This window comes from Lygodium microphyllum, chromosome 8 (genome assembly GCF_053477565.2).
Source record: "Lygodium microphyllum isolate KBCC chromosome 8, Lygodium_microphyllum_v1.1.10, whole genome shotgun sequence".
Classification (NCBI taxonomy): Eukaryota; Viridiplantae; Streptophyta; class Polypodiopsida; order Schizaeales; family Lygodiaceae; genus Lygodium; species Lygodium microphyllum.
The window spans coordinates 112,988,245-113,012,599 of NC_141142.1; positions in this window are offsets into that span (position 1 = coordinate 112,988,245).

The following is a 24,355-nucleotide window of genomic DNA, read 5'->3' on the forward strand; positions in this document are numbered from 1 at the left end:
TGCACATCCTATTGTGCAGATTGGAAAAATTCCATTGTCTATGCAGGATGGGAAAAAGAAATACCTGTCCGATGTATTTCATGTCCCGAATATCACCAAGAATCTGGTTTCTGTTGGTCAAATGGTTGAGCAGGGCTTGCAGGTCAGATTTAATCCTCATGGATGCTTTCTTGAGGATATGAAAAATAAAGGTCGCTTGATAGCAAAAGGAAAGAAGAAGGGCAGAATGTTTACGTTGGATGCAGACATGTCTGAATTGAGTGCAGCAATGTTTGCACATGGGACCGGTGTAGTTGCAGATATTGATATCTGGCATAAACGCATTGGTCATGTTAATGTACAGCGACTTAAATCAATGCAGGCCCAAAATATTGTTGCAGGATTGCCAAAATTCAAGGTTGCAGAAATGCATAAGGTATGTGAAGCCTGTCAGTTTGGAAAACAGGCAAGGAAACCATTTCCTAGACATGTTCAAGAGAGTGAGAAGCCATTGGAATTAATCCATTCTGATGTGTGGACTACTAAAGCTGCATCTCTTGGAGGCTGTCATTATTTTGTCAGTTTTATTGATGACTATAGCAGAAAAGTTTGGGTGTATTTTATGAAAAAGAAAAGTGAAGTTTTTGGGCATTTCAAAACCCTTAAAGCTATGGCTGAAAAAAAACCAGGTCTGCAAATAAAATGCCTAAGGTCAGATGGAGGGGTAGAGTACCTCTCAAACGAGTTTGCAAAGTTCTTGCAGGAGCATGGCATAAAGCAGCAATATTCATGCAGTTATACCCCACAACAAAATGGAATTGCAGAAAGGAAAAACAGGCATATTGGAGAGGTATCTCGTGCCATGCTCAATGAAAAAGACTTGCTAGATTTTTATTGGGCTGAAGCAGTTGCTACAGCAGTCTACATAATGAACAGGACTCCCACTGCAGCAATACATGGAATGACTCCAGAGGAGAGGTATACTGGTAGGAAACCAGATATTTCTCATTTGAAAATTTTTGGTTGCATTGCCTATGTACATGTGCCAGATGAGCTGAGATCCAAGTTGGATCCAAAAGCTGAGAAGTGCATCTTTATTGGTTACTCTCTGCAGCAAAAAGGGTATAGATGCTATAACCCTTCTACTCGTAAATTCACAGTGAGCAGAGATGTTGTTTTTGATGAGATGAGTAGCTGGTATAAACCAGTAAATGTGATTGATGATGTAGATGCACAAAATGGTAATGCTGCACAAAATTCACAGCAGCAGTCACAAAATATTAGTGGACCTGGAGCGTCCTCTAGTAGTGGTTCACATTCTTCGCCATGGACAGGCAGATTGAGATCAGGAGAATCTTCTCAAAGCAATGCAGATAGTGGTATGCAGGTATCATGAAAAGGAAAAGAGAAGGTTGATCAGCCCATGTTTGATGTGAATGCAGGTCACTCTTATGTGGATGGTGAATCCAGTGGCTCAGAACAGAGCATTGATAATGAGTTGGGTATTCCTTCTATTGTTAGACCTAGAGTAAGGAAGATCAGGGATGTTTTGAGAGCATCTGGGAGTGAACCTACTTTGCGCAGGTCTACGAGAGCTAGGTATCCTGTGGATAGGCTGAAATATGATGGATTTACAGCCATTCACTATGCATATATGGTCAAAGTGATACAGGAACCAGAACCCACATCTTTTGAGCAAGCCATGGGAAAAGAAAAATGGGAGAAAGCCATGGATGAAGAAATGGATGCCTTGGAAGAAAATGCTACATGGGAGTTAGTACCTTTGCCTAAAGGTAAGAATGCAATTGGCTGTAAGTGGGTTTATAAGGTGAAGCACAATGCAGATGGTTCTGTGAACAGATACAAGGCAAGATTAGTAGTCAAGGGGTATGCACAAACATATGGCATTGACTATGAAGAAACATTCAGTCCAGTTGCAAGGATGGCAACTGTAAGAGCAGTCATTGCTATGGCTGCATCAAAGGGATGGTCTTTACATCAGATGGATGTAAAGAATGCCTTCTTGCATGGTGATTTGCAAGAAGAGGTCTATATGGAGCAGCCACCAGGTTATGTGCATGCTATTCATTCTAAGTTTGTTTGCAGGTTGAAGAAAGCCTTGTATGGCTTGAAGCAAGCACCTAGAGCATGGTCTGACAAGATAGGACAGTACCTTGTCACTATTGGCTTTCAGATTTCCAAGGCAGATTTCTCACTTTATGTGAGAAAAACAGAGAAAGGTATTATGCTACTTGTCATTTATGTTGATGATTTGATTATGACAGGTGACAGTGATGAAGATATCCTTCATGTGAAAATGCTATTGAAACAGAAGTTTGAGATGAAGGATTTGGGAGAGCTGCGTTATTTCTTGGGCATTGAGGTGATTAGATCACCAAGTGGGATACAGCTCTTGCAGAGGCAGTATGGATTGGACATGTTGTCCAAATATGGGATGACAGGCTGTAAGCCTATTTCAGTTCCTTTGGAGCAGAATGTGAAGCTGAGCACAGATGCAGGTGAGTTTCTAGAAGACCCTACTATGTACAGACGCATAGTAGGAAGTTTGATTTATATGACTATTACCAGGCCAGATTTGAGCTACGCTGTTGGATTGGTAAGTCAGTTTATGCAGGCTCCAAGGAAACCACAGTTGGATGCGGCTAGACGCATACTCAGGTATGTGAAGTCCACATTGCAGTATGGACTATTTTATGAGACTAGGGTTCAGATACAGTTGCATGGATACACTGATGCTGATTGGGCTGGTAGTATTTCTGATAGATGATCTACCAGTGGATATGTGTTCTCTTTTGGGAGTGCTGCAGTCACTTGGAGCAGCAAGAAACAGCCTACAGTTGCCTTGTCGAGCACAGAGGCTGAGTACAGGGGTGCAGCAATGGCTGCATGTGAGGTAGCTTGGTTGCATAAGCTACTTTATGATATGCATCAGTCTACAGATGGGCCAGTTGTCATTTATTGTGACAACATGAGTAGTATACACTTGGCAAATAACCCAGTCTATCATGCTAGAACAAAGCACATTGAGGTGCATTATCACTATGTGCGAGAGAGGGTTTTACTAGGTCTTATTGATCTAGTTTATGTCAGCACAGAGGATCAGGTAGCTGACATATTCACGAAGGCATTGGGCGCAGAGAAGCTGCGCAAGTTCAGAGACCTGCTTGGTGTGCAGGAATTGGGATTGAGCTCGAGGGGGAGTGTTGAGATATCGAGCTCCACTCGTGATATGCCAGGGTGACCGTTGTGCATTTATGTCACCGACGTGTTAGTTGCAGATGCGGTTGGTATACCGCCCATGAATAATAGCTACATGATAGCTATCCTTATCTACTCTAGTTCGTGGCTCAGTTAGTATGCCACCTTAGTTAGTTGAGTTTGGTTTGAGACCCATATCTAGGGTTCTTCTATTTCTTTGTACTTGATTTCTTTTGGCTTACACAACTAAGAAGAGGAAAACTGTTTTCAGCCTCCACCCTTGTGTGTATTCCCCCATTGTGCAAGCAAGAAAGCTACAAGTGAGACTCCTTCCTTCTCTCCCACAATCTTGACAAGGACGTGGTAACTCTAGAGACAGGGGGAGGCGAAGAGGTTGTGATGGATGGCAAAGAGGCCAAAATGCAAACAGTAATGTTGAATGCTACTACTGTGGTAAAATGGGTCATATGGCTAAAGATTGCTATAAAAAGCAGAATGACATCATGAATGGAAAACTGCAACAAGGAAATTATGCATCTTCTAGTAGACAGGGTGATGACAGAAATGAACATTTGTTTATGGTGCAACACATGAACAATTCTATGACAAGTGCAAAAGAAAGCAACGAAGTGTGGTATGTTGACTCAGGTGCATCAAACCACATGACAAGTCATGCAGAATGGATGGAGGATGCAAGGAAAATGGAAAAACTAGGAGTTGTGGAGACTTGTGATGATACTGCACATCCTATTGTGAAGATTGGAAAAATTCCTTTGTCTATGCAGGATGGGAAAAAGAAATACCTGTCAGATGTATTTCATGTCCCGAATATCACCAAGAATCTAGTTTCTGTTGGTCAAATGGTTGAGTAGGGCTTGCAGGTCAGATTTAATCCTCATGGATGCTTTGTTGAGGATATGAAAAATAAAGGTCACTTGATAGCGAAAGGAAAGAAGAAGGGCAGAATGTTTACGTTGGATGTAGACATGTCTGAATTGAGTGCAGCAATGTTTGCACATGGGACCGGTGTAGTTGCAGATATTGATATCTGGCATAAACGCATTGGTCATGTTAATGTACAGCGACTTAAATCAATGCAAGCCCAAAATATTGTTGCAGGATTGCCAAAATTCAAGGTTGCAGAAATGCATAAGGTATGTGAAGCCTGTCAGTTTGGAAAACAGGCAAGGAAACCATTTCCTAGACATGTTCAAGAGAGTAAGAAGCCATTGGAATTAATCCACTCTGATGTGTGGACTACTAAAGCTGCATCTCTTGGAGGCTGTCATTATTTTGTCAGTTTTATTGATGACTATAGCAGAAAAGTTTGGGTGTATTTTATGAAAAAGAAAAGTGAAGTTTTTGGGCATTTCAAAACTCTTAAAGCTATGGTTGAAAAAGAAACAGGCCTGCAAATAAAATGCCTAAGGTCAGATGGAGGGGGAGAGTACCTCTCAAATGAGTTTGCAAGGTTCCTGCTGCAGGAGCATGGCATAAAGCAGCAATATTCATGCAGTCATACCCCACAACAAAATGGAGTTGCAGAAAGGAAAAACATGCATATTGGAGAGGTATCTCGTGCCATGCTCAACGAAAAAGACTTGCCAGATTTTTATTGGGCTGAGGCAGTTGCTACAGCAGTCTACATAATGAACAGGACTCCCAATACATGGGATGACTCCAGAGGAGAGGTATACTGGTAGGAAACCAGATATTTCTCATTTGAAAATTTTTGGTTGCATTGCCTATGTTCATGTGCCAGATGTGTTGAGATCCAAGTTGGATCCAAAAGCTGAGAAGTACATCTTTATTGGTTACTCTCTGCAGCAGAAAGGGCATAGATGCTATAACCCTTCTACTCGTAAGTTTACAGTGAGCAGAGATGTTGTTTTTGATGAGATGAGTAGCTGGTATAAACCAATAAATGTGATTGATGATGTAGATGCACAAAATGGTAATGCTGCACAGAATTCACAGCAACAGTCACAAAATATTAGTGGACCTGGAGTGTCCTCTAGCAGTGGTTCATATTCTTCGCCATGGACAGGCAGATTGAGATCAGGAGAATCTCCTCAAAACAATGCAAATAGTGGTATGCAAGTTTCACGAAAAGGAAAAGAGAAGGTAGATCAACCCATGTTTGATGTGAATGCAGGTCACTCTTATGTGGATGGTGAATCCAGTGGCTCAGAACAGAGCATTGATGATGAGTTAGGTATTCCTTCTATTGTTACACCTGGAGTAAGGAAGACCAGGGATGTTTTGAGAGCACCTGGGAGTGAACCTACTTTGCGCAGGTCTACGAGAGCTAGGTATCCTGTGGATAGGCTGAAATATGATGGATTTACAGCCATTCACTATGCATATATGGTCAAAGTGATACAGGAACCAAAACCCACTTCTTTTGAGCAAGCCATGGAAAAAGAAAAATGGGAGAAATCCATGGATGAAGAAATGGATGCCTTGGAAGCAAATGCTACATGGGAATTGGTACCTTTGCCTAAATGTAAGAATGCAATTGACTATAAGTGGGTTTATAAGGTGAAGCACAATGCAGATGGTTCTATGAACAGATACAAGGCAAGATTAGTAGTCAAGGGGTATGCACAAACATATGGCATTGATTATGAAGAAACATTCAGTCCGGTTGCAAGGATGGCAACCGTAAGAGCAATCATTGCTATCGCTGCATCAAAGGGATGGTCTTTACATCAGATGGATGTAAAGAATGCCTTCTTGCATGGTGATTTGCAAGAAGAGGTCTATATGGAGCAGCCACCAGGTTATGTGCATGCTGTTCATCCTGAGTTTGTTTGCAGGTTGAAGAAAGCCTTGTATGGCTTGAAGCAAGCACCTAGAGCATGGTCTGACAAGATAGGATAGTATCTTGTCACTATTGGATTTTAGATTTCCAAGGCAGATTTCTCACTTTATGTGAGAAAAACAGAGAAAGGTATTATGCTACTTGTCATTTATGTTGATGATTTGATTATGACAGGTGACAGTGATGAAGATATCCTTCATGTGAAAATGCTATTGAAACAGAAGTTTGAGATGAAGGATTTGGGAGAGCTGCGTTATTTCTTGGGCATTGAGGTGATTAGATCACCAAGGAGGATACAGCTCTTGCAGAGGCAGTATGGATTGGACATGCTGTCCAAATATGGGATGACAGGCTGTAAGCCTATTTCAGTTCCTTTGGAGCAGAATGTGAAGCTGAGCGCAGATGCAGGTGAGCTTCTGGAAGACCCTACTATGTACAGACGCATAGTAGGAAGCTTGATTTATATGACTATTACCAGGCCAGATTTGAGCTATGCTATTGGATTGGTAAGTCAGTTTATGCAGGCTCCAAGGAAACGCATTTGGATGCGGCTAGACGCATACTCAGGTATGTGAAGTCCACATTGCAGTATGGACTATTTTATGAGACTGGGGTTCAGATACAGTTGCATGGATACACTGATGCTGATTGGGCTGGTAGCATTTCTGATAGACGATCTACCAGTGGATATGTGTTCTCTTTTGGGAGTGATGCAGTCATTTGGAGCAGCAAGAAATAGCCTATTGTTGCCTTGTCCAGCATAGAGGCTGAGTACAGGGGTGCAGCAATGGCTGCATGTGAGGTAGCTTGGTTGCATAAGCTACTTTATGATATGCATCAGCCTACAGATGGGCCAGTTGTCATTTATTATGACAACATGAGTAGTATATACTTGGCAAATAACCCAGTCTATCATGCTAGAACAAAGCACATTGAGGTGCATTATCACTATGTGCGGGAGAGGGTTTTACTAGGTCTTATTGATCTAGTTTATGTCAGTACAGAGGATCAGATAGCTGACATATTTACGAAGGCATTGGGCGTAGAGAAGCTGCGTAAGTTCACAGACCTGCTTGGTGTGTAGGAATTGGGATTGAGCTTGAGGGGGAGTGTTGAGATATTGAGCTCCACTCGTGATATGCCAGGGTGACCGTTGTACATTTATGTCACCGACTTGTCAGTTGCAGATGCGGTTGGTACACCGCCCATGAATAATAGCTACATGATAGCTATCCTTATCTACTCTAGTTTGTGGCTCAGTTAGTATGCCACCTTAGTTAGTTGAGTTTGGTTTGAGACCCATATATAGGGTTCTTCTATTTCTTTGTATGAGTTGTTCTTTTGGCTTACACAACTAAGAAGAGGAAAACTGTTTTCAGCCTCCACCTCTGTGTGTATTCCCCCATTGTGGAAGCAAGAAAGCTACAAGTGAGACTCCTTCCTTCTCTCCCACAATCTTGACATAGGTGGCGGTTAGAGATCGTAAGCCATTATTCTCCTCAAAGGAGTAGCCCAGTATGTATACGAAGCAGTGGTCTTAGTAACCCAACTGCTCTACATAGTCTGTTAGGTGCAGGAGGAAGCATAAGTTCTTCCTCTCCTCCACCAAGTTTACCCACTTTGAGTGGGGGTGTGAATCCGCCAGTTCAAGCTCCTACTGTTAATCCGATTGTCACCATGGCACAACCTATTACAATTCCTGCAGGGACGCCGGATTTACCAGCCTTAGGAGTTTCCTTACCCATTTTTAATGGGTTAGCGAAAAAGGATGAAGAATTTCACATTTGTGAATTTCAAAGATTGATGTTCAATTATCGCATCCAAGATGAGGGACATCTCATGATGTTCTTCAATATGATGTTAAAAGGAAGGGCTGCGGTATGGTATCACAGCATAGAGTCTGGAACCATAACCACCATTGATCAATTCTATGCAACTTTCTGAGCAGAATATGCCCCTGAAAGAGGTGGCCAATATTGGTTACGCGTCTTGAATGTAACACGCCAAGATCCTCACGAGAATGTGAAAGCATATGCCAAGAAGTTGAAATAAGTATTCCCTAAGTTACAAACTTACATTCCCATTCCGCTGGCTGCCCAATTGCAATACTTTTTGCATGGGTTGGATTTTAATATCCAAGTAAAATTGAGCAGTGTGGCCTTGGCAGACATAGACATCGCGCGGGCAGAGGGAGTAGAAGTACGATTACAAACGGACTACTCCTCTCAAATAAATGTTAATGGGGGTTTAGTACCTAGCGGCAATCCATCATTGATGAATGGAAGTCAAGGGATGCCTATGACTAACCCTATTGGGAGAGGGAGTATGGTTCATAATGTACCTTTATTGCCAGCTCCTCCCAGTGTGACTATGCATATGGAAAGTCAGTTGGCTCCACCAAATGTTGGAGGCCAAGTTTCAAATTCTAACGTTGTTCCTGTGGGTCAACAGTCAATGCCAAATTAGATTGTTAGGCCAATGGAACGATGAGTTGATGATCGAGGCTACGAGTCGAGTGCATCTAATGTCCTTGGCGAAGTTAAGGACATGATGAAGCATTATACCGATATGATTTTCGAACAATATCGACAAATAGCCATCGACGTTAATTTCTTGAAGAAGCAACAAAATTTGATAGGGAGTCGACGCCCTGAAGAGGATGGACCCTCTAGATTCAGTTGTAAATGGTGTGGTGGACAGCACTTCCCCAGAAACTGTCCAAATGTGAAGTGTGACATTTGTGGGAAGTTGGGCCATCTAGCTGCTACCTATTGGAGTAAGATTAGTTCTCTCCAACAAGGGAGTAAACAACTGGGCCCAATAAATCATAGAGCGCAAGGAAATAACTTGCAGCAGAATGATGCACCAAGTCAAATATTGCAGAGGGGAAAAACAAATATAGAAGAGTTGCCACAAGGCAACGGGGTCAACCTTATTGAGGCTATACGAGTCCATGATGCTGAAACCTCTAACTTAAGAGCCGTGAGTGATAAGAGGCCAAAAGGCTAAAGAGGTTGACAAAGATAATGCAAAACCGGTTGAGGCAAACCCTAAACAAGGGGATAAGGGGACGCAAGTCCAGAATTCTAGCATAGAAGGGGGACCGCTAAAGCCGGTTGACAAGAAAGGCGATCCTAAAAAAGATGAGGAAGTGCCAAGAAAGAAGGCAAGAGCCAAGAAAGAAGCACCAAAACCGGTCCAAAGACCAAAAGAGAGGATGGTTTGGCGAGAAAAGAGAGCTTAGGCTACTTATCATGACTTTAATTTAGCAAGTTCTCTTTGTGAAGTCAAACTAGACGTGAACCTCTTGCAATTGATCAAATTATCTCCAGGAGTACGCAAGGAATTTAAGAAGATCCTGCGCATTGGGTATATTGTAGAACCCTTGGACATAGCACGAGTAGGGGAAGATTGGTTTAACCATGCTGAAAAGAACTGCCCTAGGGTTCCAGCTTATGTGGATGGAATATTAGTGGAACATGCCATTGTAGACACTGGATCCTCCATCAATATCATGAGTTCAGAGTTGATGGAGAGGTTGGGTCTAGGCATCCAAAAGGACAGCTCCACCCTTCTGAGAATGGCTAATGATAGTCTAAGACAACCAGAAGGTTGCGTTACTTGAAAGGTGAGAAGGATCGAAGCTTGCACGCGAGCTATGGCAGGAGAGCAAGAGCAAGAAAGAGAGAGACAAGAAATGGGAACTCCAACAGTCACAATGTGTGACCGGGCCTTTCTTTATTCAAACTGTCACTAAAAGAATAAAGAATAAAGTGACGTGACGGGCGCCTGCCACCTGCAGTGTGCAGTGGCGGGTACTGTCAGTGTAGTAATACACGGGGCGGCATGGCGAAGGCGCCTTTACCCCCAACAACCTCCCACTTAAAGGCGAATCTGCCCTAGTGAGAGAGAAAAGAAAAAGAAAAGACAGTACAAATGTATATAGGTACAAGGGATGAGGAAAGGCGACATCTCATCCAACGCCCATCAACCTCCTGAGGAAGGCAAAGCGCTCAGTAGTGAGGCTCTTCGTGAGCAGATCTGCAGGATTCTCATCAGTGGAGATCTTGACAAGGTCAACAGACCTGTCCTCCACGACACCATGTATGAAGTGATACCTCACCTCAATGTGTTTTGTCTTCGCATGGAAGACCGGATTCTTAGCCAACTGAATGGCACTCATAGAATCCGAATGCAGTGTAGGTGTAGCATCAATCCCAAGGTCAGCAACTAGACGGCCTAACCATATGGCCTCCTTGCAAGCCTCAGTGGCTGCAACATACTCGGCCTCAGTGGTAGACAAAGCCGTACACTTCTCAACCCTGGACATCCAAGAGACAGCCCCTCCAGCATAGGTGAATACATAGCCAGAAGTGGACTTCCTACTATCTGCATGTCCTGCATAATCGGAGTCAGTGTACCCCATGACCCCTGTATCCTGGCTGGCATAGCAAATACACATATCTGCTGTGCCCTTCAGGTACCTCATGATACCCTTCATAGCATCCCAATGTCTGCTGCCAGGTGTAGCCATATAGCGTGCCACAACACCAGCTGCATGTGCAATATCTGGACGAGTGGGTATCATGGCATACATCAAACTGCCCATGGCTGAAGCATAAGGGATCTTGGCCATCTCGGCCCTCTGCTCATCTGTCTACGGACAATCGGCTTGTGATACCTTCACATAAGAAGATAATGGACAGCCAATAGGCTTTATGTCCTGCATGCGGAAGCGCTCAAGGACTTTATGAATGTACTCCCGCTATGAGAGATACAAAAGCCCCTGATGCCTATCCGCTTAATGCGCATCCCAAGTATATGTGAGGCCTGTCCCAAATCCTTCATCTCAAAGCTCTTCTTCAGCTGAGATTTAAGAGCATCTAGCTCATCATGAGCTTTCCCTGCTATCAGCATATCATCAACATAGAGTACCAAGATAAACAAACTGCCATCACGGCCTTTCTTCGTGTAAAGACATGGATCCATAGCACTCCTGCTGTAGCCTTGTGACTGCATAAAGGCATCAAACTTATGATACCATTCCCTAGGTGCCTCCTTCAAGCCATACAAGCTCTTCTTCAACTTGCACACTAGGTGCTCCCTGCCAGATTCTGCAAAGCCCTTAGGCTGATCCATATAGATCTCATCATGCAAGTCCCCATGTAGAAAAGCCGTCTTGACATCCATTTGATATAGATCTAAGTCAAGCTGTGCAACCAAAGCCAAGACTAAGCGCAGGGTGGTCATCTTAACCACAGGAGAGAAGACCTCATCAAAGTTCACACCATGTTCCTGCTTAAAACCCTTTGCTACCAATCTAGCCTTGTATGCCGTCTTGGGGTGTCCAGAGGTACTTTTCAGCTTGTAGACCCACTTGCATGGCAAAGCCTTCTTGCCCTTAGGCAAGGCAACCAAATCCCAAGTCTCATTCTTATGCAGGGAGTCTATCTCAGACTGCATAGCCCTCTCCCAGGAGTGACTGTCACCCCTGCGCATAGCCTCATCATAAGTGAAAGGCTCTCCTGCATCTGTAACCAAAACATAATGCATAGAGGGCTGAAATCTGTCAGGTGGACGTCTGTCTCTAGTAGACCATCTCACCGCAGGCTCTGCTGCCTGTCTAACTGCCTGTCCAACACCCTGGCCTTGTGGAGGAACTGCTGCAGGCTGTACTACTGGCTGTGCTGGAGCTCTAGGCTCCTCCTGAAAGATCGCTCTGCGGATCTCAACCACCTTCTCAGGCTGCCTGTGCATCTTGTCTTCATGGAAGACGACATCATGGCTGCGTACTATTTTCCGTGCCTGCGGATCCCATAGGCGATAGCCCATCTCTCCTGACTCACCATAGCCAAGAAATATGCATTTAATGCTCTTTGGATCCAATTTACTCCTCTTGTCCTTGGGCACATGGCAGAATGCCTCACATCCAAAGACACGGAGATGCGCATAAGAGGGTGGCTTACCAGCCCAAACTTCCTCTGCAACCTGGAAATCCAATCCACTGGAAGACGATCGGTTTATGACATGCACTACCGTACTAACTGCCTCAGCCCAAAAACTCTGGGGTAGGCCTGCATGGCTAAGCATAGAGCGCACACGCTCCTGAATAGTCCTGTTCATGTGCTCAGCCAAACCATTCTGGGGTGGGGTATAAGGGGCGGTCAACTGACGCTTAATACCCCTGTCATCACAAAACTGCTCAAAAGCACGTGAGACATATTCTCCCCCATTGTCAATCCTAAGGCATTTCAGCCTATACCCAGTCTGGTTCTCAACAAGAGCAAGCCAACGCTGAAAGACTGCCAAGACATCATACTTTTTCTTTATGGGATAAGCCCACACTTTCCTAGAAAAATCATCAATGAAGGTAACAAAGTACTTCGCGCCACCCATAGACATGCAAGGCATAGGCCCACAAACATCAGAATGCACCAATGCCAAGGGCTCACTCATGCATGGCCTACCCGATTTCTTATGCGTAGACCTATTCTGCTTACCATAAAGACAATGATCACATGAGTCAAAACGTGCATAGTCCAAAGGCGGAAGATACTGCAAACCAGATAACATTTTCATTCCCTTCAAAGACATATGCCCCAAACGGGCATGCCAAAGTGATACATGTGGGATAGAGCTTACTGCCAAAACATGGTCTACAGAAGATCCAGATACAACAAGAGGATAGAGGCTGCCAGCCTTGGCACCTCTAGCAAGCACAAGTCTGCCTTTGGTAATTTTCTAGGCAGAATCCCCAAAACAGACATGAAACCCTGCATCATCCAACTGTCCTGCAGACATAAGACTGTGCGTAAGCGCAAGTACATGACGTACATCCTTGAGCAAAAAGGAACTGCCAGTGGAAAACTGCAGCTGAATATCTCCACAGCCCACAATATCAAGAGACCTGTCATCTCCAAGTCTGACTAATCCAGATACAGTACGGTAAGAGTGAAACCACTCACGGTAAGGCGTCACATGGAAGGATGCACCTGAATCCAATAACCAGCACTGTGCATACATACTAGATGTCTCAGTCAAGTGTGAAGCATCAGAAGAACTAGCTGCAAGTATAAACTCATCATCACCATCGGACTCCTAAGTCTGCGTGACATTAATTTCCTCAATCTTGACGCTGGACTTCGCAGGTACTATGCTACGATCAGAGGACTTCTCCTGTACTTTATCCTTCCCCTTATCCTTGCGCTTCTCATTGCGCAACTCATGACACTGTGGTCTAATATGGCCCTTTTTCCCACAATGATGACAAGTGACATTTGCATTGCGCCCACGCGACTTACTACGCGACTTGCCACGAGATTTAGACCGACCCTTCTGCGAGTCACGGCCTCGGCCATTACCACGGTCATACCTATCATTCCTGCCTCTAACTGTCAAAGCATGACTACCACGAGAGGCATCCAAGTTTTTGCGATTCACCTCTTCCTGAAGAAGAGCACTCTCAACATCTGCCAATTTTAGAGTAGCACTAGAGGCAGAAAGAGCAGTGCGGAATACATCCCATGACTCATTCAGAGTCCCAAGCAAGAAAAGAGGAGTTACTTCCTCTCCAAAGGTGATATCCTGCGAAGTCAGGTTCTTCAGTATAGCATGGAACTGGCTCAAGTGAGCAGACATAGTCACATTATCCTTCATGCGCAGATCCATAAGCTGCTTCAACCAGTACATCTGACTCGCCAGACTTTTCTTATCATAAAGATTCTTGATCTTATTCCATAGATCTCATGCACTCTGTGCTTCCTCAAATACATTATAATGTACCTGTTCAGTGAGAGACAATACAATCGTGGACTTGCATAGCTCATCAAGTTCAAGCCAGTTGTCATTGTCCATAGATTCAGGTTGTTCCCCACTCAACCGAAGTGGCTTAATCTGAGATTTCTGCACCAAAACCTGCCATATTTGACTCTTCCAATAAGAGTAGTTGGTACCATCCAACTTTGTAATGTTAAAGATGGCACTATCATGCGAAGATGACGCCATTATGCAGGCTGGAAATGCCCAAACAGTCCAAAACTGCTTGCTGTTTTACTGCAAAAACTGCCCAAAAATGACCAAAACGGGGTCCAAAGGGCGAGCAAAGTGTGCCAAAAGTTGCTGCCCACTTAGTACTAGGTGTGGTACACCAAATCAGGATATTTCAGCATGAAAAGTACACCTCAGTCCACCAATAACTACTTGCTGTAATAAATTGCAGGTATGCAGTCTAGAGAGCAAACTGTCCCAAAATAGGATCTAATGTCAAGCAAACAATGCTAGGTCCAAAGCCGGCATGAAACAGACATAAGCAAGGCCAATGATAGTGAAAAGAACATGAGCTCAACACCGAAGCATGTCAAAATAACATCTACCAGTGAAAGGCACACCCCCAGACACTCTAGGCAAGGTGTTCCTGTAACTGCCAAAAACCTGGCACAAATAGGTGTCTGCTCAAAGAGAAAGATCCAAATATGAGACTCAGCTCATAAGCATCCTGTGAACCAAGAGTACATCAATGCATATCCATAAAGATCAGAGTATGATCCCAAAGTCTCAATGCGTATGTAGCTGCTCAAGACATAAACTGCTCCAAATACATGTAAGTGCTCCAATAGCATGCAACTGTCAAAGGTCAAGCAAGCATGTAAAATGCTCCCACTGGCACAAAAGGCGTACAAAGCGAGCTTAGAAGCTCAAACAATCCAAGAGAAAGCACCAGTGATAAGTGACCCTGTCAATGCATCAAGCGCATCCAAGAGAGCATGACATACATGCAGCACCGGTCGTATTAACCATGAAGCAATACATAAGCCCAAATAAGCTCTCGGTCAACTCAATGACATCCAAATAGCAACCAAGATCAGTGATCAAGTAAGCCGGGAATGCTCAAATACATCCAAATCCAAGCTCCAAATTTCGGTATGGCATACACGAACCAAATAGCATATGTCATGAACCAAAGCATGTAATGCAAAAGCCTAACTGTCAAGCAGAGACATGAGGCATAGGCGGTCCACGAGCATGCCAAGTCGGTCCAAATGCCAGTGAAGACGGAGCTAATGCGAAGCTCAAAAGCATCCCATAATCTCATACATATGGTCCAAGTCGTCCCCAAATGTCAGAGACATCATGCCAAAGCTCAAAGCATACATCCGGTATCGGTAGGTAAGTGCCAAAGCATGTAAAGTACCTTCAGCCCATTGTTATTCCAGCATGTATTTACTGTTCTAAACAGTAGATTTCAGCCCCGTATTCAAGCCAAAATCGCTCCAAGTCGTCCCCAAATGTCAGAGACATCATGCCAAAGCTCAAAGCATACATTCGGTATCGGTAGGTAAGTGCCAAAGCATGTAAAGTACCTTCAGCCCACTGTTATTCCAGCATGTATTTACTGTTCTAAATAGTAGATTTCAGCCCCGAATTCAAGCCAAAATCATGGTCAAACCAAATGCATACATCCCCAATACATCCGGGTAGGAAGTAGACCGCATACGGGCATCAAATAGCTCCAATGTAATGAGGCATAAGCAACAAATGTCAGTGTCAGGGGTGCTGCCCTGTTTTCAGCACTGTTATGCAGTGAATGACAGTTTCAAAACTGAGAATGATCAGCTCCCAACCTCAATGTCAAGCCAAAGCATCAAAATGACATCCAAAAATGGCTCAAATGGCCTCCAAATAGGCCAATGATGAGTGCTCCATGAGCAACAAAGCATTCAGCTGTAAAACGTGGAGGTCAAAGTCTGAAAATGGGCACCATATTCAATGTGTTGAGGCCTGGAGTTCTGCTTTAATCATGTGGCTGAATGTTGAGTGTGGGGGGGCTCAATGATGGCCCAAGGTAGGCACATACCAAGCCATGAAGGCCCAATGCAAAGGGGAGGGAAGATATGAGCTATGGAGCTCAAGAAGAGTGGCTGCCCTTTGTTCCTGCCGTGTTTCAAACTGAGAATACACTCAAATGCCTGCAAATGCTGAAGCAATACCTCAAGGGCAAGGCCGTGATGAAGCTCAAGAAGGCCGGGATGGAGCTCGGGAAGCCGGGGAGAGTCGGGAGCTCAAGAGGTCGGCTATGGCTGCCGGGATGGAGACCCAATGCATGAAGTGAGTCGATGTGAAGGTTGGGAAGCACCGAGTTGAGCTCGAGCAAGAGAATGCCAAGCTCTAATACCAGTTGAAAGGTGAGAAGGATCGAAGCTTGCACGGGAGCTATGGTGGGAGAGCAAGAGCAAGAAAGAGAGAGACAAGAAATGGGAACTCCAACAGTCACAATGTGTGACCGGGCCTTCCTTTATTCAAACTGTCAGTAAAAGAATAAAGAATAAAATGACGTGACGGGCACCCGCCACCTGCAGTGTGCAGTGGCAGGTACTGTGAGTGTAGTAATACACGGGGCGGCACGGCGGAGGCGCCTTTACCCCCAACATTACTAAGGTCCATGTTACAGTTGCAAGTGTAGAATGTTTCTTGGACTTTAGGGTGATCAGATTTGCAGGACGTCCTAGCTATCGGGTTTTGCTAGGTAGGCCTTGGATCTTATGAGCAGACTGTCAAGTCGATATACCCGTTGGTCGAGTGGTTCTAGGTCAAGGTGCTAATCGAGTAATAGTCGATGCTTATCCTGAGTCTCCTTAAAGTGAGAGAGATTCTTTTTTGGTACTTTTGCGTACCATGTGATGGCCTTTGGTTTATGTAATGCACCTGGATTGTGGCAACGAACAGCAGACAAGACCTTTGGTGACATTTCCCCAGATGAGTTGAAAGTATTTATTGATGACCTGGGGGTAGCCACTGTAAGGGAAAGGATGTTGGTTATCTTAAGAAAGTGCTTTGAGCATTGCAGACAATTTTGTATCGCTCTTAACCCACGGAAGTGTGTTTTTGGAGTACCTTATGGGCTATTGCGAGGCCATGTGGTCAATTCAGTAGGGATAGCAACTGACCCTGAAAAGATCAAGGTCATAGTTTCTATGAGTCCACCACGCACTCCGAAAGAGCTTCATAGCTTTATGTCGGTCAATAGGGTATTATCGGAGGTTTATAAATGCCTTGGCAAAAAGAACGTTGCCATTAACGAATTTGTTATCCTTTAGCTGTTCATTTGAGTGGAGCGACCCTTGTAAGGTAACTTTCGAGGATGTGAAGCAAGAGCTAGTAAAAGCACCCGTTCTGAAAGCACCTAAAAGAGGTGAGGTGTTCTATATATTTTCAGCAGCCACCATGCATAGTATTAGCTGCTGTTTAGCCCAAATTTGGGAGGACAAGTGGTATCATCCGATAGCTTTTGCTAGTCGAAAATTGGGCATTTCAGAGATTAACTATACCTACATGGAGAAGTTGTGTCTTGCGATGGTCTTTGGGACTAAGAAATTTAGGCACTACATCCTCTATGAAAAGGTAGTATTCTATACGAAGGTGGAAGGACTTAGATTGCTTATGAACAAGCTACAACCGCCTGATCGTTTGGCAAAGTGGTTAATCACTTTGCAAGAGTTTGATTATGAGATTAAGAGTAAGCCACCGAGGCTGTAGGGTATTGTGGAATGCCTTGTGGATTTCGGGGAGCCGAAAGAGGTTTTGGCTGAAGAAAGTGATATTGAGGAAATGCTTAAAATTGATACAGCTTCTATCCCATCTTGGTATGCTACTATTACGCATTATCTATCAACAGGAGAGACTGGAGCTGGTTTATCAAAGTCTGAAAAGAGGAAAATCAAACAACAGGCTTCGAAGTTTTCCTTGATCGCAGGGACGCTATATCGGCAGGGTGTTGATGATATCTACCGCCGATGTGTGATGCCTGACGAGGTTCCTTTTATCTTAGAAAAGTGCCATGACTCTGCATGTGGAGGGAACTTTGCGGGATGGTTGACGGCACAGAAAGCTTTAAGAGCTGGATATTGGTGGCTGTCTATCTTCCAAGATTCTTTTGAGTATGTAAAGAGATGTGATACCTGTCAAAGGCATGACAGTAGAGAGAATAGGAAATGCCCACTTACATCTATCATGGCTATCCTTCCATTTGAGAAGTGGGGCATTGATTTTGTGGGTCCTATCACCCCGTTGTCTACTACCTAGAAGAGGTACATTATAGTAGCCATTGATTATTTTACAAAATGGTCAGAAGCGCGGGCGATGAGGCAGGACAATGCAAAAGAGACTGCAAGTTTCCTTTTAGAGTAGATTATCTGCCGCTTTGGTCCCCCGAAAGAATTAGTGTCGGACCGTGGAACCCATTTTTTGAACAAAGTGATCAAAAGCTTGACAGAAGCTTGGCAAATCAAGCATAATAAAACGACTCCTTATAATCCGCAAGCAAATGGGCAGGTGGAAAGTACTAATAAGCAGCTTATGGGTATCTTGTCTAAGATAGTCTCTGAGAAGAAACGAGACTAGGACAGGAAGCTGTATGTGGCAGTATGGGCGTACAATACAACATTTAAGCGAGCTACCGGCCATACTCCATTTAAATTGGTTTATGGGGAAGAGTGTGTGTTACCCCTTGAAATCGAGTTGCCAATCATACAGTTTGCAATTAACCATTCTTTGGAGATGAGGATTCCCTTTTTGAACGTTTCACGAATATAGCCCACCTGGACGAGCTGAAATTACAGAGCTTATTACACCAGGAGTTAGCTAAACGTCGGATGAAGCAGTTGCATGACCTTAGGGCGAAGAAATATACCTTTAAAAAATGGCAATTAGTCCTCTATTATGATGCGCGTAGGGAGCTGTTTCCAGGGAAGTTGGAACCTAAATGGGATGGCCCCTACAAGATTGTTAGGTTAGGAAAAAATAGGTCTACGGCTCTACTAGCTGATCTACAGGGAGTAGAGTTTAAAAATAAGGTTAATCTTAATAAGATTAAACCTTACTATTTCTAAGTATGCTAATACGAAAGAAAATGCATTGCAAGTCCATGCTGGGGATGATTTGAGACCTGCAAAAGAGCTTAAAGCCGGTTGATGGGGCGGTTAATTCCTTATTTGGAGCACCCATATCTAGAGCAGAGATACTATCAGGGGAAACTTATCTGGTGGAGCAAAGGATACAAAGTGATTGAGCAAGAAGACGGAACCTTTGTGTGGGAGATTAAAGTCTTTTGCCATCACTGCTTATGATTGTTGATGAGTATCCCTGTTGAGTTCAATGAAGAAGGTGGGATGGAGCCGTCCGTTCATCCTCTTAACATGCTAAACTTTGATTATCATAATTACGAATAGAGGAGTTCCTGATGGCCGGCTGTGTAAACCCATTATGGACATATACATTATATTTTGACGGAGCGTCCAAGGGCCCTAATAAAAAAGGGAGTGTTGGAGTAGTAATCCGAGATCCCCGACGTAGAGTGACGATGAAGTTAGCTGCTTATCTCGGGATAGGATTCACTAATAATATGGCAGAGTTTAAAGCCTTGATTATGGGACTGCATATTGCCAAACAAGGTGGTATTCGTCGGTTGTTAGTAAAAGGGGATTCCCAGTTGATCCTGAATCAACTAGATGGGACATACACAGTGCGAAATCCCATTCTTTATATGTATCATCGAACTGCGATGACCCTACTTGAAGAGTTTGAGAGAGTGTATTTTCAGCTGATTCTACGTTACTGGAATCAGTTTGCGGATTCAGTGGCAAATCTTGCCTATGAAGAAGACCTTTTCTTCAATTGTGGTCCTAGTTTGGATATTGTTATCAATGATGAAACATGACCCGGTCGCTTGTGGGGAGTGTTATCAGAGCATGCAATATATGGCAGACGATGGTTGATATGGGTGATGCGAAGAGTAGCCGAGACCAATCTACTGTTATTATCCTGGACCCATAGGTTGATTAGACAACATGTTATGCGTACGCCTCTTGCTATATATGCAGGAGGGATGGGTCATAACCTTATGCATTTAGTTTAGGGCTGCAAGCCTATTTTTCCTCCTTGGAAAGGAGTCTATTATTGTATATTTGGATTCTTTCAGGGAGGGATGTGTAGGTGCTGTTCTGTTTTATTGCATTAGGCCAAGAGGGCCGATCAGTTTTTGCAGTGAAATGCTTTATTTCATTAGGCCAAGAGGGCCAGTTGTCTGTTTAGTGCAGGTACGATTAATGGTTTCTTGTTTTAGTTTTGTGCTAGACAGGTTCGGAAGAAGAGCTTGGAAGGAGCCTTTTGTTGCATGGAAGCTTCTCGTGGCCCTATCCACGTGATATCTTTCCTTTATGAGTACTGTGGTTTTTATGCTATATGTGTTTGTGTACTTGTAAGGGATTTTTCTTTTCTTGTTGGTGACCGGAGTCCAAGGCATGAAGTCCCAGGTTTAGGTTAAGTATGTCTGAGGGAGGTCTGAGTAGTTGTTGCCTCCTATAAAGACATTGCTAGGCATTGAAAGACCTGTTTCAGAAAGTAGTTCTAGTGACCCTGTTCTGCTAGCCTGCTTCGCAGCCGTTCTAGGAGTTCTTGTTAGTTGTGAGGCAGTTAGAGAAGCCTGGCAGAAGAAAAATAATGATGATGATAAAAAACCTTGAATATCTTAAAGACAATAAATATATACAGAGGTGTGTAAAAAGGGGTTTTAACCCCTATCAAAGAAAAGAAAAGAAAGGAAAATTTATAAGCAGTTGATCATCGCCTTGCGAAGGCTTGGTAGGTTCCTGGGGACGAGTCAGACCCGGGGCCGATGCCTTGTCTTTCTAGGGGTGGCATCTTGCTGGAAAAGAAGAAATTAAGGAAGGTTGGAGCGAAAATAAAAGTGAGCGTCAGAAAAGGATTAAGTGTCGCCTTGCGAGGGCTTGGTAGGTTCTTGGGTACCGAGATAGGTCCTGAGGCCGATGCCCTGTTCTCCTTGGGTCACTACGCTCAGCTCCCTCCTTTTTACATGCCCAAGTATGTCAATAAAATAAAAACCCTAAAAGAAGAAATGTGCTGAAAGAAAATACTTCTTGATCGGGTTATAGGAGTCCTCGCCTAGTAGGAGCTCCTGGTTGTGTTGTCTTTAGTTAGATAGGTAGTTCAGACCACCACTTAAGGCAACCTCTTTGATAGTTCTTTTTAGTTTGGCCGTGTTGGAGCGGTTGGTTAGTTTGGCCGTGTTGGAGCGGTTGGTTAGTGACTAGCCTCGAACCTTCTATCAGATTATGCTAGGCCTACTCCTTGTGGATGTCATGCCTTGGTTTTGTTAGGGGGTAGGATGAGCATTGTGCTGTGTTTAGTCTGTATCTATTTTGTATCAGCTTGATGCTTCCTTTGGTTGTTTTATGCAGATCTATTGTGGGATTCGATGGGTTGAGTCGCCCTATCCCATGGTCACCAATGAGAGCGGAGTTTTGATGCCGAGAAGTGCTTAAAAATAGCTAAAAATTATGAATATCAAGGGAAAAATATTCAACGTCGAAGGCGGCGGCTCCAGCTAGGACAATTTTAAGCGTCAAAGTGCTTTAAAGACGCTCGAGTGACACTTGTTGATTTTTGATAATTTTTTAGACTGACATGTGGGTTGTTAGGAGTTACCGGCCAATGGGGGATGTCAAGTCAGACGCGCAGAAATTTACAGCACTCGATTTGGACACCGGATGGGGAAATGGCCAATGAAATGGTCAAGATGAGAAGGGGTGGACATTAGAGAGGCCAAGTGGATGGTGACCTTTGGGAGCCCTCAAAATTTTAGATGTAGCATGAAACTTTTGATGAAAAGGTGGAGAGAGAATCGTGGAGATGGCGCCATCTGCATGCGCTGAAATTTGCACTTCCCATGTTGATGATTCAAGCATATATCTCATTATGAATTCTTGGGAAGCCTAGAAAAGACAGCCATTCTGGAAGTATCCACTCCTAGAGTAGGATAAACCAACATAAAATGCAATTATCTACCGACATGGCCCTTTTAACTCATTCCTTTTTTAATACACTTGTGAATAAATTCACCAACTTCCCATCACACCCTATAAGGAGAGGCTAGTTGCACTCTTCTTTGACATAAATGCTAGAATCTCAAGTGGCTATGATACAGCTGTACCTTTGGGTCATAGTGCTACTTACCTATTGTACTAACTTCTTGATAGATATGGTAGACATTAGGTTTTCTCTATGCACACATATGCTCTATCTAGAATTATGCCCACAATTATACCACTTACTGAAACAATATATGCTTAGTAAATGATGCCTCTACTAGCATGCACTCATGCCAGTCCTTGAGTAGTGGAAATGCCTATCAAAATATTTTTTTAAAGAAAAAATAAAGAGGAGAAAGAGAAAATAAAATGAGACTCAAAAGAGAGCAGCATATGATACTCTCATAGCACCTAGGGGCCACCCTAGCCCACTTCCTCATACCACAACCTTGTCAAGAATCGCATGGTGGGGGGATTTGCTTGAGCTACTGCGCCAAACACACACTGTATACACAAGAGGAAGCTCACTCAAGAACACAAGAAGAGAGATGGAGGCCAAAACGTTTTCTTGCTGGTTTCTTCTTCTTCTTCCACACACTATACAATGTACACAAAGTATAGATAAGATACAACATAAAGGAAAGTGGCCTTCTAAGTCAAACAATGCATAACCGACTACACTAATTAACTGGCATTATATATTTGCCAGTTGTAGGTAGGTGTAACAAACTAAATATAATAAGTGATAAGTTAGTGGCCATATGAGTATCATAATGACTACCAACGTGCTAAGTGTAGACGTGCGGACTCATCTAGCCATGCAGTCCATCATCAATGTTGGCACGTGTTGAGCTTGCCATCTCAACACTCCCCCTCAAGCTCAATTCTATCTCTGCAACTCCAAGTAAGCTTCGAAACTTTTGAAGCTTCTCTGCACCCAATGCCTTTGTGAAAATTTCAGTTATGTGATCTTGTGTGCTGACATATACCAAGTCAATCTCTCTTGCAAGTACCTTCTCTCTCACAAAGTGGTAGTGCACCTCAATGTGTTCTATTCTAGCATGGAACATTGGATTCGTACCTAACTATATGCTGCTCATGTTATCACAATGAATGATAACTAGACCATCTCGCTGCACATCCAAATCACCTAATAGCTTTTGTAGCCATATCACCTCACATGCTGCCATAGCAGCACCTCTATACTCAGCCTATGTACTCGATAAAGCAACTGTAGATTGCTTTTTGTTGCTCCATGTAACTGCTGCACTACCAAGGAAAAACATGAATCCACTTGTAGATCTTCTGTCTGACATGGTACCAGCCCAATCTGCATCTGTGTATCCAAAGACCTGTACATCCTTACATGCCTCATAAAAAAGTCCATAATGTAAAGTGGACTTCACATACCTCAATATACATCTGACTGCATCCAAATGGGGCTTTCTAGGCATCTACATAAACTGACTGACAAGGCCAACAACGTAGCTCAAGTCTGGCCTTGTGATAGTCATGTAAATCATGTAAATCAAACTCCCTACTATCCTCCTGAACATAGTAGGGTCTTCTATCTCATCCCCAATGTCAGCACTCAACTTCACATTTTGCTCCAACGATACTGAAAGAGGCTTACATGTTGTCATACCATACTTGGATAACATATCCAAGCCATATTGCCTTTGGGACATCCATATACCATCATCACATCTGAAGTATCTTAGCTCACCCAAATCTTTCATCTCAAACTTCTTCTTCAAGAAGTCCTTAACTTCAACAATCCCATTGTCACTGTCACCTGTAATAATCAAGTCATCCACATAGATGACTATGATCACCAAACCTGCATCTCCCTTTCTCACATAAAGTGAGTGATCAACATTAGAAATACAAAATCCAATATTGACAAGATATTCTCCAATCTTGTGAGACCATGCTCTAGGTGCTTGCTTTAGCCCATAGAGCGCCTTCTTTAATCTGCACACATATGTGGGATGCTCTAAATCCTCATAACCTGCTGGCTGCTCCATATACACTTCTTCTTGCAATTCACCATGTAAGAAGGCATTCTTAACATCCATTTGCTACAAAATCCAACCTTTGGCTGTTTCCAAGGCAATCACACACTTAACAGTTGCCATCCTAGCAACTGGATTGAATGTCTCTTCATAATCTATGCCATATGTTTGAGCATAGTCTTTTGCAACCAGCCTAGCCTTATACCTGCTAACTCAACCATTTGCATTATGCTTGACTTTGTGAACCCACTTATAGCTAATAGCTTTCTTACCCTTAGGTAAGGGTACCAAATCCCAAGTCTTATTGGCTTCTAATGCAGCCATCTCCTCATCCATTGCTGCATCCCAATGAGCATGACCAACAGCATCCTCAAAAGAAGTGGGCTCAACATCCTCAACTAGTTTCACCATATAAGCATAATGGTGAGCTACATAAC